The following is a 21,040-nucleotide window of genomic DNA, read 5'->3' as shown; positions in this document are numbered from 1 at the left end:
AAAAATATAGCGATTTTGAAAGTACAATCTTGCTATTGGAATTTATGGAAGCACTTTTTTGAAGGAATATCAATATCATGAGTAGTTGGAATAGTACATAGTTAATTACTTACATTAAAAAAGTGACCAAACAAAACAAAATATAATGTTCTTAAAGATATGTAAACAAATAATAAAATCATCGAGTTTGAATACTCGATCCAAGCATATATTGTAGATAATACAAATAAAGCTCTTTTGGAAATTTGGGTTTTCCGGAAAGTTTTCTTATTCCATAATTACATTGAACCCTACTTGAAAGTATAAGTACATCATGACCTTTTCTTCTTGTTTCCTTTTCTTTTATAACATAGAGATGTTCAAGTAACATATCGAACGTCCATCGTCTTTTAGGATTTTGTATAAAATATCTTTTAATAAAATTCTTTCCCTTTTCAGATAATTCTTCAGGTATTTTTGGAATTTCCATGTCATGCGTAAGTTTTAAAACCAATTGTGTGAGACTTGAGAAATCTTCCCAAGCTATCTCTCCATAAACCATTTCAACTAAAATGCAACCTAAGGACCAAATATCAAGAGCACTGTTGAACTCACTAGAAATAAGTGATTCAAGTGACATATAATTTGGCATTCCTTTAAATCGGTAAATTGGCATCCTCATCCACTTCATCCTTCTCACCACATCTCCTCGACAGCCTAAAGTCAGCAATCTTCAATTTCATCTTACCATTACTTTGAGAGAATGCAAGAATGTTAGCTGGCTTCAAATCTGATGAATACAAGAGAGCCCTCTTAGTATCATGGTGAGATATTCCTTCACCTCATCCCTCTGGTAACTTCTTTCGCTCTTTAATCAAGTCGGCTAAAGTTCCTCTAGCAGCATATTCCAATTTAAGATTGTAATAAGGATAATGTCCATTTATAGTTATCTCATTCCCTAAACATTTAACAATATCTGGAACTCCAATGAAATGTTTCAAAATCTCGTTTTCCCATAACAATGAAAAATAATTTTGAAGGCGAGTTATTTTAACAGCAAAATAGTCCAGAGGTTCCATCTTTGATTTTGCTAATAACACTGTGCCACATGAACTTTGACCAGAACCCAACTTACCATTGTGAGTTACAACTTCAAAAAGGGGTAAAAATTAAAAAGATGACAAACATTGGAGAAAGAGGTTGCCTTTTTTATAAGGAGAGAAAATCGATTTCCTAAAAGAAAAATAAATATGAACATTTAATTTACTATATTTGTTTCCTATTAATTTTAGGATAATAAGAAAATTCTAATAATTTCTTGAAGTTATTCAAACTAATTAAAATTAGAATATCGATCTATTCATATTTAAATAATAATATGTTTAATTCAAGTATGGGCTATGTATGTGGATTAATAATTTATCAAGTTATTTTATTAGATTGGGCCCTATTATGTGATCTAATTAATTAAGGCCCTAGATTCCTAATTGAGTATGGACTTAATGTGTAGAAGCCCATTCCTAGTTAATTAGGGTTTAATGATAACCCTAATTGAACTAGTATATAAAGAGACCTTAGGCTATGGTCTCCTATATACCAAAACAATATAAGCAGTCTTTCTTGAATCCCATCTAGTGGGAGATCCCATAAGGGCATTCGGAGTTTTGGTTGAGGAAGACCATAGTCATCCATCATCATCTTGAAGCTATTATCAATTTTGCAATGGAATCCGGTATGTTATTCTTGACAATTTGACATGAATGATCCTAGGGTTTATCTATTCAATATAGATATAAAGAATTTATGCACAAGTGATATCAGAGCATGAATTTCATGTTGGATTGTTAGTTTATGCATTTTCCATTGGTATTGTTGATTAAATTTTGGTTTCGGTAAAGAATTTAAAAAAAATGATCGGCTTACTATAGCAGCGTTGTAAACTCATCGATGGTAGGATGAAAATCTCGGTGGTCTTTTTTTTCTTTGGCAATATGTGTTCTTGCAACCCGTATTCTTGTCTGTGGTATTTGGCATACCCATCACCGATTATGAATGATGTGCTAGTGGTGGATTAAAGTGAATTTTTTTTTTTTGGTTGATTATTTTGATTGAACGTGGTTTCCTAAAGTTTTTTTTAAGAAAAAAAATCTTAGTTCTATTATTGTCAAAATCAAGGATATTCAGCTCAACATTCTTAACAAAAGTCCACCAATGTGATGAAATCCACTGGAAAAAAGTTAAAGACCGATCGAAAGAGTTAGGTCTTTAGTTGCTATAAGTTTTACCCATCAAGACTTTCGGTTAATGACTGACTGGAGTTTCCATTGGGCGAAGGTATCGGTCAATTACTGATTAAGGTCTTGTTGGCGGTTCTTGGTTTTAATTATCGATTTTTTTTTTCATTTAATTCTTAATGGATGACTTTATGAGTTCGGTTTTAAATTTGATTAGTAACGGAAAAGTTAATGTTGTCGATTTTTTTTTTTTCCTTTTTTTTAACTGAAAAGTTATGTTAATACTTAATTGATGAACATGAGTTTCAAAAAAAAAAAATGATTGAATTTAGTGAATCTAAGTTTTATTGATTAATAACTTGGTGAAATTCTTGAAAAGGGTTCTTAGTTCTTGATTGATAAGTTTGTGAATTAAAATCTACAATTTGATTGTTTTTTGTGATATTCACATGTTTATGTTACTTTAATTGTATTATGTGTATGCAATTATTAAGTGAATTTTGTAAAAGACTATTTGGTGTTCTTCCTCCTTTATTTTTTGTACAATAATATTATTATATTATTGTATCTTATATTTTAGATTGAATTGGTCAAAAATAATATGTTACCAAAGTAGTCTCTATTATCTAGACCGTTTTAATTATGAAATATAAGATGTGCATATTCATAAATTTATGCGGATAATTATCGGCCCAAAAGAAGATAATTATTTGGCCAAATTATGGGTATGCATGTGGTAATAAGTATGTGGCAATTATAAGAATTGCTCATGTGAAAAATAGTCGGTCCAAAGAAAGGCTATTTTTTGACAGAGTTAATTGTCAGTACTTTGATTACTACGTTGAGAGTACCATTTACAGTTGGTGTTTTTTGTCCTAAGGCTGGACATCAATGTTGTGCTAGGTATCTTGTTAAAGGGGCCCACCGCATATGTGAAATTATTTTGTTATGTTTTATTTGTGAGCATATGTTTTGTTGTTTATTGTTTCAGTTGGTCTTACTCAAATATCTGAAAATCTAAGTTCAATCCCTAAGTTGAATGGATCGAAATTCAAGATTTGGAAAGAAAGCCTAGAGATACTTCTTGGGTGTATGGATTTGGACCTTGCATTAAGGACCGATAAACCTACTTCTACTGAGGAACAGCCAAATACGGCTAATATAGAGAAGTGGGAACAGTCAAATCGCATGTGTCTGATGATCATTAGGCACTCCATTTCAGAGTCTTTTCGGGGCTCTATCATGGAAAGTGAAAATGTCAATAAGTTCCTTGCTCAAATTGAGAAATATTTTGCTAAAAATGAGAAAGGGAAAGCTAGTAGTCTTTTGACTTCTTTAACTTCTATGAGGTATAAGGGCAATAGAAACATAAGGGAGTACATTATGGAAATGTCCAATCTCGCAGGTAAATTAAAGGCACTTGATATCGAGATAAATGAAAATTTACTCGTGCATATGGTACTTATATCCTTAATAGGGTATACTATGTCGGGCAAACCTAGCATGAATGGTGTAGCGGAAAGGCGAAATAGAACACTTAAGGATATGGTAAGAAGTATGATTAGTCATTCTTCTCTACCAGAATCCCTTTGGGATGAGGCACTAAAGACTGCAACATATATCCTTAATAGGTTACCTTGTAAAGCAATAGCCAAAACCCCTTATGAGTTGTGGACAGGAAAAAAGCCTAGTATTAGGCATCTTCACATATGGGGTTGTCCAGCTGAGGCTAGGCCTTATAGGCCTAATGAAAGAAAATTGGACTCAAGAACTATTAGTTGCTATTTTGTTGAGTATTCTAAGCACTCTCGGGGATTCAAGTTTTATGATCCCACTTCTAGATCATTGTTTGAGACAGGAAATGCTAGATTCCTTGAGGATGTTTAGTTTGGGGGGGAAGATAACATAAGGAAAGTTGTCTTTGAAGAGGAATTGATTTCTTTTCCTCAAGTGATTATAAATGATGTTCAGGCTCCAATTCCTGACTTCATTATTGAACCAATTATAGAACAAGACAACATTGAAGTCCCCGTTGTTGAACCTGAAGTTCAAACTCAACAACCTCAAGAAGTGCCACTAAGAAGATCCATTAGAGAGAGAAGAAGTGCAATTTCAGATGATTATATTGTATTTCTTCAAGAACATCAGGATGATGTGGGTGTAATGGAAGATGATCCAATCAACTTCCAACAAGCTTTACAAAGTTCTAACTCTCAAAAGTGGATAAGTGCTATGGAAGAGAAAAAAAATCCATGAAAGACAATGACGTTTGGGAACTTGTCGAACTCCATCAGGAGTGAAACCCATAGGTTGTAAATGGATATTTAAAACCAAAAGGGATTCACATGGAAACATCGAAATATATAAGGCTCGTCTTGTTGCAAAGGGTTTTACTCAAAAGGAAGGCATTGATTACAAAGACACTTTCTCTCCGGTTTCATTAAAAGACTCTTTTAGGGTAATCATGGCACTGGTAGCTCATTTTGATTTAGAGCTACACCAGATGGATGTAAAAACTGCGTTTCTCAATGGGAACATTGATGAGACGATTTATATGGTATAACTAGAAAACTTTGTGTCTGATAATTCAAAGTCTATGGTGTGCAAATTAAAGAAATCCATCTACGGTCTCAAGCAAGCCTCTCGTCAATAGTATCACAAATTCCATGAAGTGATAACCTCATTTGGTTTTGAGGTGAACATTGTGGAAGATTGTGCATATCACAAGTTCAGTGGGAGTAAATCAATCTTTCTAGTGTTATATGTTGATGACATACTCATGGCTAGTAATGATGTAGGTTTATTACATGACACTAAGAGATTTCTCAAAAGAAATTTTGAGATGAAGGATCTTGGTGATGCCTCTTTTGTATTAGGAATTGAAATACTGCAAGATCGTTCTCAAGGTATTTTGAGATTGTCACAAAAAAACTATATTGAAAAGTTCTTGAGTAGATTCGGCATGAAAGATTATGCGCCGGGAGATACCCCGATCGCTAAAGGTGATAAATTTCATTTAAGTCAATGCCCCAAGACCACACTCGAGACTAAGGAGATGCAGAAGGTCCCTATGCATCGGCCATTGGAAGTCTAATGTATGCTCAAGTATGTACGCGTCCAGATATTGCGTTCATAATTGGAGTATTAGGCAGATATTTGAGTAACCCAGGGATGGATCATTGGAAAGTAGCCAAACGGGTTATGAGGTATTTACAGAGAACAAAAGATTATATGCTCACTTATCGGAAATCAGAAGTTTTGGAGATCATTGGGTATTCTGATTCTGATTATGTTGGATGTCAAGACACTTTGTGATCCACTTCAGGCTATATCTTCATGTTGGCTGGAGAAGCGTATCCTGAAAAAGTGTTAAACAAACACTTATGGCTTCTTCTACCATGGCTGCGGAGTTTATAGCATGTTATGAGGCATCCAATCATGGAACATGGTTGCAAAATTTTGTCACTGGGTTGCGGATAGTGGTTGGCATAGAAAAACCACTAAAATTATTTTGTGACAATAAGTCGGCTATGATGTATTCCAATAACAGCAGAAGCAATACGAAGTTAAAGCATGTAGACGTGAAGTTTCTGGTTGTTAAAGAAAAAGTTCAGAATGGTCAAATTTCGATAAAAACACATAGAAACAAACTCTATGATGGCACATCCATTGACTAAAGGTTTACCACCTAAAGTTTTTCATGAGCATGTTGCTCACATAGGTGTTAGTCACTTTTCTGATTCTATGGTTTAGTGGGAGTTTGTTATTGAGGATGTTCTTTGACCTTATTTTATTTATTTTCTATATAGAATAAAGTTGATGGTTTATGTTTTATTATTTGAACTTGTTTATCATGCATGTAGTTTAGCATAAAGTTTTTTAGAATGATCTCATTAAGGAATTTGGACCAATTGGAAACAGGCATGGTCTAGATCACTTTGCATGTAGTTTCCATGCTATCCATCCATACTTGATCTATGTCATTGAATGTATTGGAATTGGTGATAAGGAAGGTTTAGTTACAAGGGTAGTGACGAAAGCCGCCTTGATTCCCTACTAATATAGGAGGACCAGATTGAACTAAAGGGGAATTCTATTATTGAAATAACCTGTTTAAGCGCGCTTAAGGTTTATGTGATTTAATTATATTAGGTACATAGACATAGTCCAAGTGGGAGATTGTTAGACATATTTAAATAATAATATGTTTAATTAAAGTATGTGCTATGTATGTGGATTAATAATTTATCACATTGGGTTATTTTATTAGATTGGGTCCTATTACTTGATCTAATTAATTAAAACCCTAGATTCCTAATTGAGTATGAACTTAAGGGGTAGAAGCCCATTCCTAGTTAATTAGAGTTTAATGGGAACCCTAATTGAACTAGTATATAAAGAGACCTTAGGCTATGGTCCCTATATACCAAAACAATATAAGCACTCGGAGTTTTGGTTGAGAAAGACCATAGTCATCCATCATCATCTTGAAGCTATCATCGATTTTGCAATGGAATCCGGTATGTTATTCTTGACAATTTGACATGAATGATCCTAGGGTTTATCTATTCAATATAGATATAAAGAATTTATGCTAATAAAAAAAACCAAGATGTTGGCATACAAATGTATGTAAACTTATTTTCAGTTAATTTTAATGTTCACTCCTGTAGACAAAATCGAAACTTTTAAACTAATAGCAAACTAAAACTATGTAGAAAATTATAATAACAAAATTTTAAATTTAATGATGTATGTTTGAGTTGCTCTCATCCATACCATTAGAGATATATTAAATTGTCGTACGTTGGTATATCTTTCGATTTTAAATTTATTCCAATACAATTTGAATTAAATATGAATGTAGTTTTTTAAAAAAAAAAAATTGAGATCGATCCAAATTCTAAATCAATTGAATTTGAATTATATTTTTTCTCTAAACATTTAGGATAGAGTTTGGAATATGGCTAAATTTAATTAGATAAAAATTACCTTCTATCCAAATTTTAGATTAGATTTGAAATAGAATTATAAAAAAGAATTTTTGAGATTTGACAGTATCCAAGTTCAAATTGAAACAAATTTCAAATTTATCTGACTCATTATTTAAGTTGGTTCGATTTGTAGGTTTTAATTTATTAATATTTCCCAAAAAAAAAATGTCATCTTTCTTTTGGTGTAGTTATTTTATTAGATACATTGGAACCAGGGGAAAAAGGGAGGAAGATAAGGTTCCTCTCCCATAGGTTGAAATTGGTGGATTATTATTGTTAACTTCTTAAATTTAAAATTATAATTAGATATAAATTTAAATCGTGTAATAGAAACATGAACTTTCAAATTTGTGTCTACCATATCTATAAATTATTTTAAGATACATATCAAAGTTTAAAAACTAAAGAAAATTTGCAAAAGGTAGCCAATTTTTTAAGAATATGATTTTGCAAGCATGTGTCCCACGTTTCAAATTTTGCATATATGACAAAATCTTTCATTTTGATATTTTGCAAGCATATATCCCGTTTCTTTAGCTTTCTTCATCGTCCTTGCAAGGATTCTTCAACTAGTGGTGTTTTATAATAGTCAACATAGTAAACATCTCTTTAAAATCTAAAGTCACTAGTTTCGACTCCAACACTGTCCATTGTCGTTTAGGATGAAATCTTATGCATCAACAATCGATTTCTCGTGATTCGATCACTAGCAACAATAGAGCAAGTTGAAAGCGTCAAGAGTCAACAATTTTGTTCCAATATATATGGCGGTCGGAATTATTGCTCTTTCTATAGCTCTCGGATTGCACATGGCAAAACAGAAATTGACTCATTCACCCTTAGTTTCTATTCAAATGAAGTAAAGAGATGATCCTAGAGGTGGTGGAGGAGACTGAGATATTCTTCACTAAATTGTTCTTCAAAAAAAGTGGTTCATGTTTAGGAAGTATGTGCTTAAAATAGAAGTTTGGTAATCATTTCATTTTAGTTTTTTTATTTTTGAAAATTAAATCGATAAACATTACTTTCACTTCAAATTTCTTCCTTTATTATCTACTCTTACCAATGATTTAAAAAATCAAACCAAAATTTTAAAATCTTTTAAAAAATTATTTTTGTTTTTGAAATTTAACTAAAAATTCAACCATTGCACTTAAAAATAAATTTGCAAATCATTGTAAGGAATGAAGAGGAAATAAACTTAATTTTCAAAGACAAAAAACAAAAAACGAAATGGTTATCAAACAATGCCTAAATTTTTTTTTGTGATTAATTTTGTATTTTCTGAAAAGCATGTGCATACTAGAGTTCGTGAGAAAAAAAGAGAGAAATTCTTGTGACCTTGTATTTTTCTATAATCAATCTTGAAGATAACCTTCGAATGAAAGCTTCCCTGGTTGCTTTTGAGAGTCGGTGTAGGCATCCCTATGTTAAATCACTGTAGATTTAGTGTTTTACTTCTTTCTTCTTCTCTCCTTTTTCAGATTATCTTAAAAGAGGTAAGTTTTCATCTTCAAAAAAATTGTACTGTTGATCTATTTTGGTGGTCCAAAATAACAAATGCTCATCTTTTTAAAAATCATTGATAATTGATCTTCTATTGACATTAGGGATGTACATGGATTGAGTTGGATTGGATTGTGACTTTTTTTTAGACCAATCTGAACAAATTAGTAACCGAAATGATCCGAACATGGTCTCCAACCCAACTCATCCCTCAAATTTTGGGTTGGATTGGGTTGAGTTGTCGGTTATTATTTTTTTCCTCTTAATTAAAAATATTCAAATTTTCTATTATGCATATCTAATAACTAAAATCTCATAAAACTAAATTCTTACGTATCAAATATCTATAATATCTATTACAAACTTTATACAAAAATGAACCTTCTTAAAAGAAAAACATAAAGAATTCATAAATTCATTGATTCTAAAAGAAAATATATATACTTTTTATTAATATATATGTAATTCGGGTTGGATTAGGTTAACTCAAATTTTTTTATTCAACCTTAGATCCAATCCAACCCAAGAAAAATATAAAAAAGATTCAACCCAACCCAATCCTTATAGTTTGGGTTAGATAGTCTAGGTTATTCAAGTTGTCAGGTCATTTGAACACCCGACATCATGCATGTGTGAAATATTATCAATTTGCTCTTCCTTCAAATTCTTTTCTTTCCTTTTCTTCTTTTTTTCCCTCTTCTTCTCCATCGAGTGAATTTTTTTTTTCTTATTTTTTTCTCTTCTTTTTCCTTTTCTTCTCTGGGGATCGACTTCTTTTTCTTCTCTCTCCTTCTCTTCTTCTTTTCTTCTGCTTCCTCTTCTCCGACGAGCATCTTTGACCAAATTATTTTTTTTCTTTTTTGAGTGAAGAAAAGAAGTGAGAGAGAGAAGACTGATTTGTGAGTGGGGAAAGGAAGAGAGACCGAGATGGTTTTTCTGTTTGTATAAATTTATTATGGTAATTTCACCCAAATGTAACGTCAGCAAGTCATTCGTCATTTTGGACCCAAATTTTAGATCATTCGTGCAAATTTTCTTTAATCTTCTTCATTGTGTTTTTGCTTCTACATGTTCAAAGTGAAAAAAAAGAAGAGTAAAGTAGAAATAAATGAGTTATTTAGTGAGTGATGGCATATGTGTCAACTTGATTTGACTACATAGTATTATTTTATTGGTTTTATTTTCGTTACAATTACCATGATTAATATCCTAACTAAACTAACCAAATCAACTTTACATGTATTATAATCAAAGTGTATCAGTAAGCTAATAAATGTCATATCATACTGTATCAGTAAGCAGGTATATTGAATAGTAAAGTGCAGAGTATATCAGTCACACCATTGTTTTCCATCTCTTTTTCATATATTAAGTCAAACATTATCTGTACACGTCAAGTAAATAAAATCATTTACAACTATAAGGTTTAAATCCTATTTTGGTTCCTGAAATTTGAATCTTGTTTTATTTTTGTCCTCAAATGTTAAAAAAAAGTTTGTTTTAGTCCCTGAGCTTTAAAAAATGCCTACTTCGATCCCTATCATTAAGATTTTGTTAATTTTTTTTAACAAAATGGTGAGTTGGATTGTGTTTTTAGATGACTAGGCTACCAAATACACCTTATCCGCCCTAAAAAAATCTAGGGTTTCAATTTTGAATTAGAGAGTAAATCAAAAGTCAATTTGCTTTGGTTGTTAGCATTCTACTTCAATATCTCAATACATGTCAGACGCAATGTCATCTATATATAGACTTTGAGTACCTTATTCCCTCAAGTTTTGGATATTTTTTGTGATTCATTAAGGTACTTTTTTCTCTTTCTCTCAATTGCCTTTTTTTTTTCTTTTATGAACATAATTATGAGATTCATAGAGTATTTTTTTATTTTTTTTTAGAATTTATTTTCTATATAGATTGCATTTATTTGATTCTACTTTATTTTCATCTGAATTGCTTGAACATTCCACTTTGGAAAGAAAGAACCGTAGGGTTTTTGAAAAAAAAAATTAAAAAAGATAGGATTTAAAAGAAAGGAAAAAAAATGTGAAAATGAGAGGGAAAGACTCCAATTTATTTCCAGTTTTCTCTCTTTAAGTTTCTTAAGACCCCAACTTACGTTCAGCCCGAATCGCTTGCAATTTCATCATCGTCTTTCATCTCAAACTCCAATTTCTACTACCTGAGTTAACTGTAATGTTTCATTTCTTTTAGTTATTATTGTCGTCATCGCTTTGTACACCTCAAAGTCAATCTCCGTTAAAGTAGAGTAGCTCCAAAAGAAGGAGAAGACATCAAAACTATTTAGTGTCTAGTCACCTAAAAATACAACCACCTTCACCGTTATATTAAAGAGCTAACAGAACCCTAACAACATGGACCAAAGTAACTATTTTTCCAAAATTTAGAGACTAAAATAGACATTTTTAAAGTTTAAGGACCAAAATAAAATAAGATTCAAAATATAAGTACCAAAATATAAGATTATGAATACCAAACAAGCATAAGAACATTTAGAACACATGAAACAAGTGGTTGTGGATAAATAATCCCTTAAAAGATATAAAAATTAGAATCCAGTTATCTGCGAATCCACAGCTACACTATAAGTACAGATACAACATAAAGCCCTCCAAGATTTTTGAGCATTTTACTCTGTATTCCAAATGATTATGTATCAAGCCCCATCCTAAGACAGTTTAAATTAGCTCTCAGTCAGTAACTCGAGAATGCAAATAACAGCACATCAAGCATCTATAAACCGAATGTCAAAGGTGTGTGGATGTATTTGCCACACATTCAAGGCTGCATACTCCTCCAAACATTCTTTTAATTGAGCTTCGCTGTATCCCTGAGAAGAAAAAGAACCAAAATTTTCAATTTTCAACCATTGGATGCATGCAGTTTTGAGGAAATATGCAGTTAACAAAATGTGGATTTTAGCGAACTTAGAGTGACTTTCTTTGTGAAGCATAGTTGTTGCTAACTAACTTGGACTAAAAATTTCCTTGATGAGACTGCAAGGACAGAATTTAGTAACAAGCGATCACCCTAGATTGCTAGCACGAGAGGAAGGCATTCTCTAGTCTCTAGAGAATATCTACCTCTCATACTAACAGTAATTATAGTTTAAAAGTTCGATTACGAGTTTGGTCACCAGATTTTGAGGTTTATATATGTTAAATCTCTTAATAATAGATCTTTGACAAATTCAAATTTTTTTAAAAAATTAATAGATCTATAAGATATAAATTTGAATTTTGTTTATTGAAATTCTGAAGTTCCAATTTCGTGAGTGTATCCATTACTTTTAAAAGAATTAAAAGTTTAGAGGTTAAGTCTGTAATTTTGAAAGTTCAGAGATTAAATAGACGCAAACCTCAAAGTTAAAAAATCAGATTTATTATTTAACCTATTTTAAATGATTTGCAAGAGAAAAGAAAATAAAAAAACAAAAACAAAGACCTTTGAAATTTTAGGGCTGTCTCCTGTGGGGGGAAGATGAGGAGCTAGTAAAAACTTTATCAAGTATTTATATGAAATTCTAGGATTGCCAAAGTGTAGACAACTATAAGAACAATAATCACAACTGACCTTCCGAGAAATCCAGTTAAGGGCGTGTGCATAGCTCACATTCATTTTATTAGTTCTGGCAGCTTCATCACGCAAGATTGAACAAATATCTGAGATAGCATCAAGACCCATTTTTGACGGTCGTCTGAGTATAGGGAAAATTTTGACATTTGCATTAACCTTAGAGCTTCATCGACATCACTCTGAGCCACGGTCTCAGAGAATCTAAGTCTTGCTAGAGCCTGTGAAGGATGAGGTCCAATTCAAAGTTTCATGAGTTCACCAATCATAAAAAAACATCTATGTGTACCTACTATGACCTGCGTGGTCAGCACTTTTAATGCTGCCAATCCAACTAAGCAGGACAGGGTTCAGCTTGGCCGAAAACATCTCATATAATTGAAATATAAAAAATGCGGGGAAGGAACGTCTTTGCCTCTGCTTGATATTTCAGTCTATGGGGAGCAAAATAAAATATGGAAGAGTAGATAGGGTATTCATATGAATTAAGGCAAGAAATGAATTACAGCTGATATCCGAAGAATGCTCAGTAGAGTTCTCACTGTGGTGTATGACTGGGGAGTGTTAGATTTAGCTTCTTCCTGTCGGATGCTGGAATAGGCACTGGCAATGTACTCCTCCAGATCCTTGGGAACGTAAGGAGACAATCTTTTTGCGGCTGAAATGTAAGCTCTGACCCAAGTACAAATTTAAAAGTGAGAGTTGAAGATATTGAGATCCTCTAAGAATTAGGTCCTAACACTTGCATTTAATACGCAGGTCTACTAGAATCTGAGACTTCCATAATTAAAAAGGTAAATGGAATCAATAGCTCTATGTTAGAAAGATCTCTTGTAGAAATTTGGATGATAACGGCAGTCTTACATAATAAACAGACCTGAAGGAATTCTCGAAATATAAATGTATAGCTTACTGATTGATTTAACAGAAATGGATAAGAAAGCAAAAGATGTATTTTTAATGTAGTTTCAAGCATACATAAGAGCACGCATGAGGATTCTGATTGTTTATTTGTAATTAAACTAAAGAAGACCCTCCTTTAGATCAATAAGCCTCACTAAACAGAAATCTTAGTCACCCTCAGAACTACCAGTGAGAAATCACTAGAAGAAAACTAACTTTCCTTGTTAATTCATCCCTGAGATGAACAGTCATTGTCCGGGGAATATGACCTTTTGGAACATACTCAGCTAATTCTTGAAGTTTGGCCTGCAAACCAAATGCCAGAGCGTGCATTAGGACCAATATCGATCGATCAAACTGTGAAATAAAAAAGAAATATTTTTCTGGCAGTGTCTTTGAAGAAGTTAATTGAAAACCTCCTAAAAGAAGTTAATCATAACCAGAATGTTTAAGTACTTGGCTTCGCCATTTGCATCGGCAAAGTTCGCTAGGAATTCCTTTCCGAGCACTGAAAGAGATTACAGGTACTATTGAAATACAGTTTTTCAGGGCCAAAAAAAGGCGATAAACCACAGATATTGCTTACCCTTGTCAGCGGTGAAGTCCAGAAGCTCGGAATCTTTCATGGCTAACATTGCGAAGAAGACGGAGAAGCCGAGAGAGGGAAATGGAGATTCTGAGGAAGCGAATGAGAGCAAAGGATTTGGCGGCAAATGATAAAAGGGGGGTAGTTTTGGCGGGAAAATGAGGTTCATATAAAATAATTATAATAAATAAATAAATGCTCTATTTAAAAAATAACAGAGAAAAATGTTAGTAAAATATTGGAAAAAATAGTGTGGCTGCTGGGATTCGAGCCCAGGTCTCCACGGCCACAACGTGGAATTCTCACCACTAAACTACAGCCACTTTGTTGTTAAATAATTTTTCATTTCTTACATAAAAACTAATTTCTTTTAGCATTGAATGAATTTGGATGCTCTAAGTTGAAGAATTAAGTTGCCTTTCGTTTGATTTGTTCTACAACGCTGAGATGGACACTCAAATAGAAGCATGAAGACTCGAGCTGTTACCTCCTGTGAAGCAGAAAACTGACTGCATGAGTAAAAAAACAGATGAAGTATCCAAGAAGGGAAAAAAGGAAGTTAACATTAGGCCTGAGAGAAGGGTCGCACAGCTTAAGAATTCAATGACACAGATGATATAAATACACGTAATAAAATCATAATTTATCTCCATGAAAAGATTCATTTTATCAAATTTGTTCCTGTTAAAAAAAATGGTAAACATCAACTACTTTACAATTTAGATGACTTGGTATATCTCAAAACCACAGTCTTCGCATGTATAAACTGCCACCTACATCAATGGCTTAACATCTGAACAGCGTGTCACAATACCAGATATCCTCACAAGTTGACCAATATATGACGCTTTGACCTCTCTTATGGTACATGGACGACTCTTTGAAGATGCTCTAATGTAAACTTCACTAAAAGAAGAATGATCGTGCATAAGAAAATTTGGTAAAGACATAATCCCTTTCGAGCATAAAGCCCAAGTCCCACAACGTGGAATTCTCACCACTAAACTATAGCCACCTTGTTGTAAATGAATCCTCGTTTATGAAATTTACACCATTAACTGCGATTAGACCACAACAACAATGGGATAAATTATTAACGACCTGATTGATAATCATTTAGGCTTTAATTGATAATTATTTCGATATCATGTGATAATTATTTCGTTTTTTATTTTGGTTTTTTAAAATTAAATTTATTTCCTTCCCATTTCTTATAGTGATTTGCATCATAATTCAGTCTAAATAGTTTAGTCAATTAATCTCAAATCATTCAAACTCATGATTTGTAGGTCCATAAAGTTATTCTACTAGCTTGTAAAAGATTAAGCCTTAGATTAGAATATTGAGTGAATTTCAAATGTTCAAATTCAATTTAGAGTTTGTATAATTATATTCGATATAATTAACATTTAAATTTGTTGAAATTAAACGTATTTGGAGAGTTTAATATATTTAAATATTGATTACATGAATGTGTTCATGTTTGAATTAGGTGTTTTATTAACTTAATATTTGATATTAAATTATTATTTAATTAATCAAATTAAATTAATTTAAATTTTAAAAGAAATTCAATTTTTCTAAATTGAATTTAAATTATATTTAATTTAGATGTAAATTAAAATAATTAAAATTATAAAATTACTGAATTTAGTGGATTTACCCTAAATTCACTTTCATAATAGATTTATCCACAAATTAATATCTAGTCCACTTGTATAATGCTTTTTGAAGTGTCAATCAGCTGATTATTCAAGTGCTTGCATACTTAATCTCATTAAAAGGTTGAGAATTGATCACTGTAAGGGACATGCAATTGAATTTTAGAGAAAATTTTGCTGAAGGCTATTTTTCTCTTAAAAAACCCTCCAAAACCACTTAAAATCCCCTCTCAATTGAAGTTCTACCACTCAATCTAAGGCTGAGATTAGTAGAGAAAATACTCTTTGTGGTCTACGAAAGAGATTGAAGGTCAATTTCGTGGAGATTGCAAGGAACAAGTGGAAATCATCAAAGGTATACAAACTAAAACCCTATTGTTTAAAACCTATGAGTTTGCATGCTTGTTACTTAAATTAATGTAATTAGAGTGCTTAATGATGCTGTTAGCTTCCGTATTTAGCATGTTTAATCTAACAATTGGTATCAAAGCATGATTTAAGCACTCAATTAATGTTAATTTGAGCATGGTGGATGAATTTCATGTGATGCATGTGTAGGATTGTATCAGCAACAGCGGAAGCAACAAGGATCATTTAAGCACTCTAATTCATTAATTTTAGCAAAATATAAAGCATGCTCTTGCTGAAACAAGTGAGTTTCATCACATACCTTTGTAGAACTTCTTCAAAGCTCGATCTTCAGCTGCAATCTTCCCTGAATCTTGTTGTAGACCACCACAAGATCTTCCTCATTATTCTCTTGGTGCTCTAGATTGAGTTGTGGGATTCAAAACAAGCTTCAATCAAGGGATTATGGAGAATTACTCACAGCAGCAATCTTATTGAATAACACTTTCTTCAGCACGAATTTTCAACTAAAATTCACTTGATTGCATCCCTCAAATTCACTACAATCTCTTCAATATATTGCAAATCATCATGCAAGGAAGAGAGCTGCATGAGTTGCAGCTCATGCTTGGAGTTAATGAAGAAGAGGGAATATTATGTAAGCATGAAGAAGATGGATAATGGAATATCTCAATATTCCATTTTTGCATGGTATTTTCCAATTTTCCAATTTTATCTCAAAATCAAAACTTAATTTTTCAAAATCCATTTTGATTTTAAAACTGGAAATTTTAATTTTATAAAATTAATTTCATAAATTAATTTTTAAATAAAACTAATTAATTTAATATCAAATATTAAATTAATTTTTACACATATCCATCTTTATATATTTAAATCATATTTAAATATAAATTCTCCTATTCCATTTAATTCTCAAATTAAACAAGTAATTATATAATTCCTAATTCCCTTAATTCTAATTGGAACGTTTCAAATTAACTTATCACGCTATTCTAGAGCTAGTAGGGGGACCTCGCGGACCTACAGATTATGGGCTCCAACGATCCAAATTAATTGTCTAAACTCATTAGACCAAATTAAACCTCATTCCTTAACTAATGGATCACTCCACTAAAGTTCATAGTTGTGCTCCCCTCACTGTAGATATACTATGTCCACATGATTTAACCATAATCAGCAAGTCGAACTTTCACAGGTTGTTGTAATAACGGTTGGGTCAAATATCTATTTTACCCCCGAGATTACGTCTTATTCCTCGAGTTCTTACTGATCCTCTAACGAACAATTTGTTTATGATCCAATCACTAAACCAAACTTTCTCAGCCCAGTGAAAGGGTGGGGCCCCTTGTTCAAGACCTGGATTCAGTACTTGAGAGAACACTCTTTCTCCTATCCTTAAATCAGGTAGGTGTGAACTTCGTTGATGACTAAAATTAGGTGAACGCAATATGTGATGCATGTCTTAAGTTATGTGTTGGTTCTCATGCGTCGGTGGTCATGCGTCGGTGGTCATGCGTTGGAATGGTATGTGTTGGTCTCATATGTAATGACCACGCATTCCTGTCACAATTTTTCTTGCGCTCTCGCCAAGTATAACGAGAACGCAAGTTTTTCGGGTGACCCGAGGTCGAACTCAGGAACTGGTAGCTAAATGCTATGCGGTAATATGTTTATGGCGAAGAATAAATAAAAGAATGATAAGGGTGATAAGCTAAACACTACTCCTACTCCTAACTAACAGATTAAGCTGTGGAAGTATGAACGAGAGGTAGAGACACGACAACGGTTAACGCGTAGTGAAATGCATGGAAAAATAGCTAAAATGGTGCGGATGTCTTCATCGCAACCCTAAGTTTGATCACAAAGGCAACCCCAACCAATGTAAGCTATGCGATCATGCTATATACATTTGACGTAGACGCATGCGATGTATATGTGATAGTGTCGAAAAGCCTATTTCTAAGCTTCTATATCCCGCCCACATGCTCTCACACATAAACGAGATAACCACATACCACCATATCCTACTTAAAGGGTACATACGCTGTGTAGTAGCAAACGGAGCTTATTCCTAAGTTCCCCATTCTTGCTTATGCGATCTAATCCGCTCTCCCGAGACTTAGATTTGATTTTTAGATACTTTCCCCAGTATGCCTAAATGATGAATGATGCGCTCATAAGACAAGGTAATCGCATAAACCTGGCTGACGTAAGATTATTCCCATCCCTAATGAACACTTGCTTACATTGCTTAATGCGACCAACCACTTACCCTCCCAGACAGTTAATTGTGTTGATTCTACTCATAGACAAGCATTACATCCACTTATAGACAAGTGTTGCTATAGCTTCACACTAAGGAAATAAGGTTTCTCATAACACTCGCGCAACGCATACCTCCCAGTGGTTTGTTACATGTTTCATATCCCTAATCCGCATGATTAAGTATGCGATAGTCTAGCAATCTCATTTAGTGATGCAATGAAAGTAAATGATGCTAAGTAAATGAAGATGGAGATGGAATCGAAGGAAAATATAGAAATGTATTGATCACAAAATGTATTAATTCCTTAAGCCAAAATGTAATACAATACAAGGAAAGAAGAGAAATGAAGGGCTAGCTAGAAGCAATGTCTTGCTTCCAGCATATGTGTGTCAAGGCTGCCAGTGGTGCTATGGATGGGCGGTGGAGCAGACTCTCTCGAGCTCTAACTTCGGCGAAGGCTCCGATCGTCACTCGGAATGGATGAAAGAGATGAAGAACTCTCAAGNAGACTCTCTCGAGCTCTAACTTCGGCGAAGGCTCCGATCGTCACTCGGAATGGATGAAAGAGATGAAGAACTCTCAAGCTATTTTCTCACGCTTTCGTCTGGATCACAAGGATCTACCCTAAGGCAGAAAACCTTGGATAATTTGAAGTTCTGCTCAACGACCTCTATTTATAGAGTTTGATCGCTGACAACATTAATGAGCCTACTCTGAATTTGATACTCGTGGCGTGATAGTCCTTTTCTGAATCTCTGCTACTAACGGCTTGGTAGGTGAAATGTCAACATCATCTTTTGATTCTTTCGAGGTATGCGTTCATGCTTGCATTCCACCAACCTTGTGTTCATCCCTCTATTTGTTATCATTATGTAGCCGCAATCTCTCTGTGATGCCCCGACTTCTGCGTATGTGTCCGCTTCCTGCATTAGCTACAAAGATAGACAATTGAACGCATAACAACACATAATAGTGGGTTAGTCGAGATTCTTAATGTTGATCGACGCAAACTCGTTTTCTCATGAATTCCTAACATAATCGCTGCATATTCTACTTAACAGCCCTCATAATTCTAAATAAATAGCCTATAATGACGTGTATTTCTGCCCGTCATCACGTCATAATTCTAAATATCTGTTTTACCTCCGAGATTACATCTTATTCCTCGAGTTCCTACTGATCCTCTAATGAACAACTTGTTTATGATCCAATCACTGAATCAAACTTTCTCAGTCTAGTGAGATGGTGGGGCCCCTTGTTCAAGACCTAAATTTAGTACTTGGGAGAACAACCTTTCTCTTATCCCTAAATCAGGTAGGCGTGAACTCTATCTTGCATTCTATGTCCCCAACTATCTATTAGGTCTTACCCCTGAAATCAGAGGTTTATTGAGCCGGCACTGTTGAACCACCTATGCAAATCTAAGGATAATTCTGAATAAACAGAAGTTCATAGTTAGCTCAGGATTAAGATCAAGTTACCTAGGTCATCTAAGTGAAATAGTCAGTACTATATAGTAAACAACATTATAAAGTAAGAGTGACTTGTTTCTTGGTCCAATCTTATGAGAACTCATTGCATAGGACGCCCCCACTCCTCATGTCATAACATGTACGAATTAGGATCACATTGTATGTAGTACTTTACAACTCTTTGTAACAACTATAAAGTAGGCCGCATCTAATAGTGTTACCAGAGTAAGGTACCCAATCTTATTCATGTACTATAGATCATTTTGACTATTTACTCGAACATGATCCACTCTTATGTCTCCACATAAAGTTCAGGTACTCATGTAATAGTCATAGGTCTTAGTTTATTGGATTTAGACTTTCATATTTACAATTTATAAAATCAATAATAAGTTTATTGATTATAGAAAATGTTATCATTTTACAAACTGCGAGTTTTAGGACATAAAACCCAACAACATGTTATGGTGATTGATATGGTTTTTAATCCAACTTTGGCAGATTCTTCTTTGATTGTGTTGTAATAATTTGAATTGGCTCTTGTTTGATGGGCCTTAATGTGTGTTTGAGGGCTGTAATTTTATTGGGGTCAATAGAGTTGAAATTAGGTTGTAATTGAATATTCAAGCAAGTAAGGTCAGTTGGAGAAAACTGGAATTGGTGCCTCTGCCAAGCAGCGTTGCTATGTTGCCCATAGAGTGTTGCAACGTTGTTCTTCCTAAAGCCCGAGGCATTGCAACGCTAGGATGGAACGTCGCAATGCTGCTCATCCCAGCCCAGAAATATGCGTGCAAGGACTGGTTCGTGAGGGGGTCTGATTTGATCGGTTTAGCTTCCTAGAGGTCTGGTTGTTTTGGTCCGGTTCAACACTTTTTGGGTCAATGAAGAACCCATTCGGGTAGTTCGAGTCGGGTCGAGAGGTACAGAGTTTTTCTTGAAGTTTTTTTTTTTTGTATTAAATTTTTAATAATTAACTTATTTGCTTGCTTAGTCAAAGCTGGTCCATATCAATATTGTTTAAATATTTATGCATGTGATGTATGTTATATTTAAATTATATCATGTATGTGCATATTGTATGCCATGTGAATTTAAAATCTCACCATAGGAAAGCATGTTTCATGCATTAATATATGTTTTAAATTAGTTTAATATATAATATACATGTTTAGGGTTTCATAAGTTTAATATAATTGTATATTAAAGTTTGGAATGCTTAAGTGTATGTTATAGCATGTCTATAGTTTTATAAGAGTTATAAAATGAATTAAATCTATAACAAAAATAAGTTGCATGCTCACTTGTTCAATAACAACTTGTTTTAATAGTTAAAATAGGTCGTTATCTTATAAAACACGGTTACAAATTCACTTGGTCTATACTCCTAGCTAAGGCTGGAGGTACTTAAGTTGACGGTTTATGTAACACCTACTACCTGAGGATTATAGCTGAAATGTTGAGTGTTGTTAACCGATT

The 21,040-nt window shown here is 33.3% G+C and overlaps 1 long non-coding RNA gene and 1 other non-coding gene across 4 annotated transcripts; both read right to left on the bottom strand.

Moving 5' to 3' along the window:
• Nucleotides 1-11,239: 11,239 nt before the first annotated feature.
• Nucleotides 11,240-13,934, bottom strand: LOC120086564. 3 transcript variants are annotated; one of them, XR_005484253.1, is made up of 5 exons: nt 13,794-13,934; nt 13,424-13,513; nt 12,811-12,976; nt 12,305-12,525; nt 11,240-11,561 (listed from the first exon to the last, which is right to left on the bottom strand). It is a non-coding gene; the product is annotated as an uncharacterized LOC120086564 (long non-coding RNA). The 3 variants fall into 3 exon arrangements; XR_005484251.1 differs by having other exon boundaries at nt 12,811-13,513; XR_005484252.1 differs by having other exon boundaries at nt 12,847-13,513.
• A 110-nt stretch (nt 13,935-14,044) lies between these two features.
• TRNAH-GUG lies at nt 14,045-14,116 on the bottom strand. Its single transcript has one exon. It is a non-coding gene; the product is annotated as a tRNA-His (tRNA).
• Nucleotides 14,117-21,040: the final 6,924 nt, after the last annotated feature.

This window comes from Benincasa hispida, chromosome 9 (genome assembly GCF_009727055.1).
Source record: "Benincasa hispida cultivar B227 chromosome 9, ASM972705v1, whole genome shotgun sequence".
Classification (NCBI taxonomy): Eukaryota; Viridiplantae; Streptophyta; class Magnoliopsida; order Cucurbitales; family Cucurbitaceae; genus Benincasa; species Benincasa hispida.
This window is presented reverse-complemented; position numbering and strand designations above follow the sequence as displayed.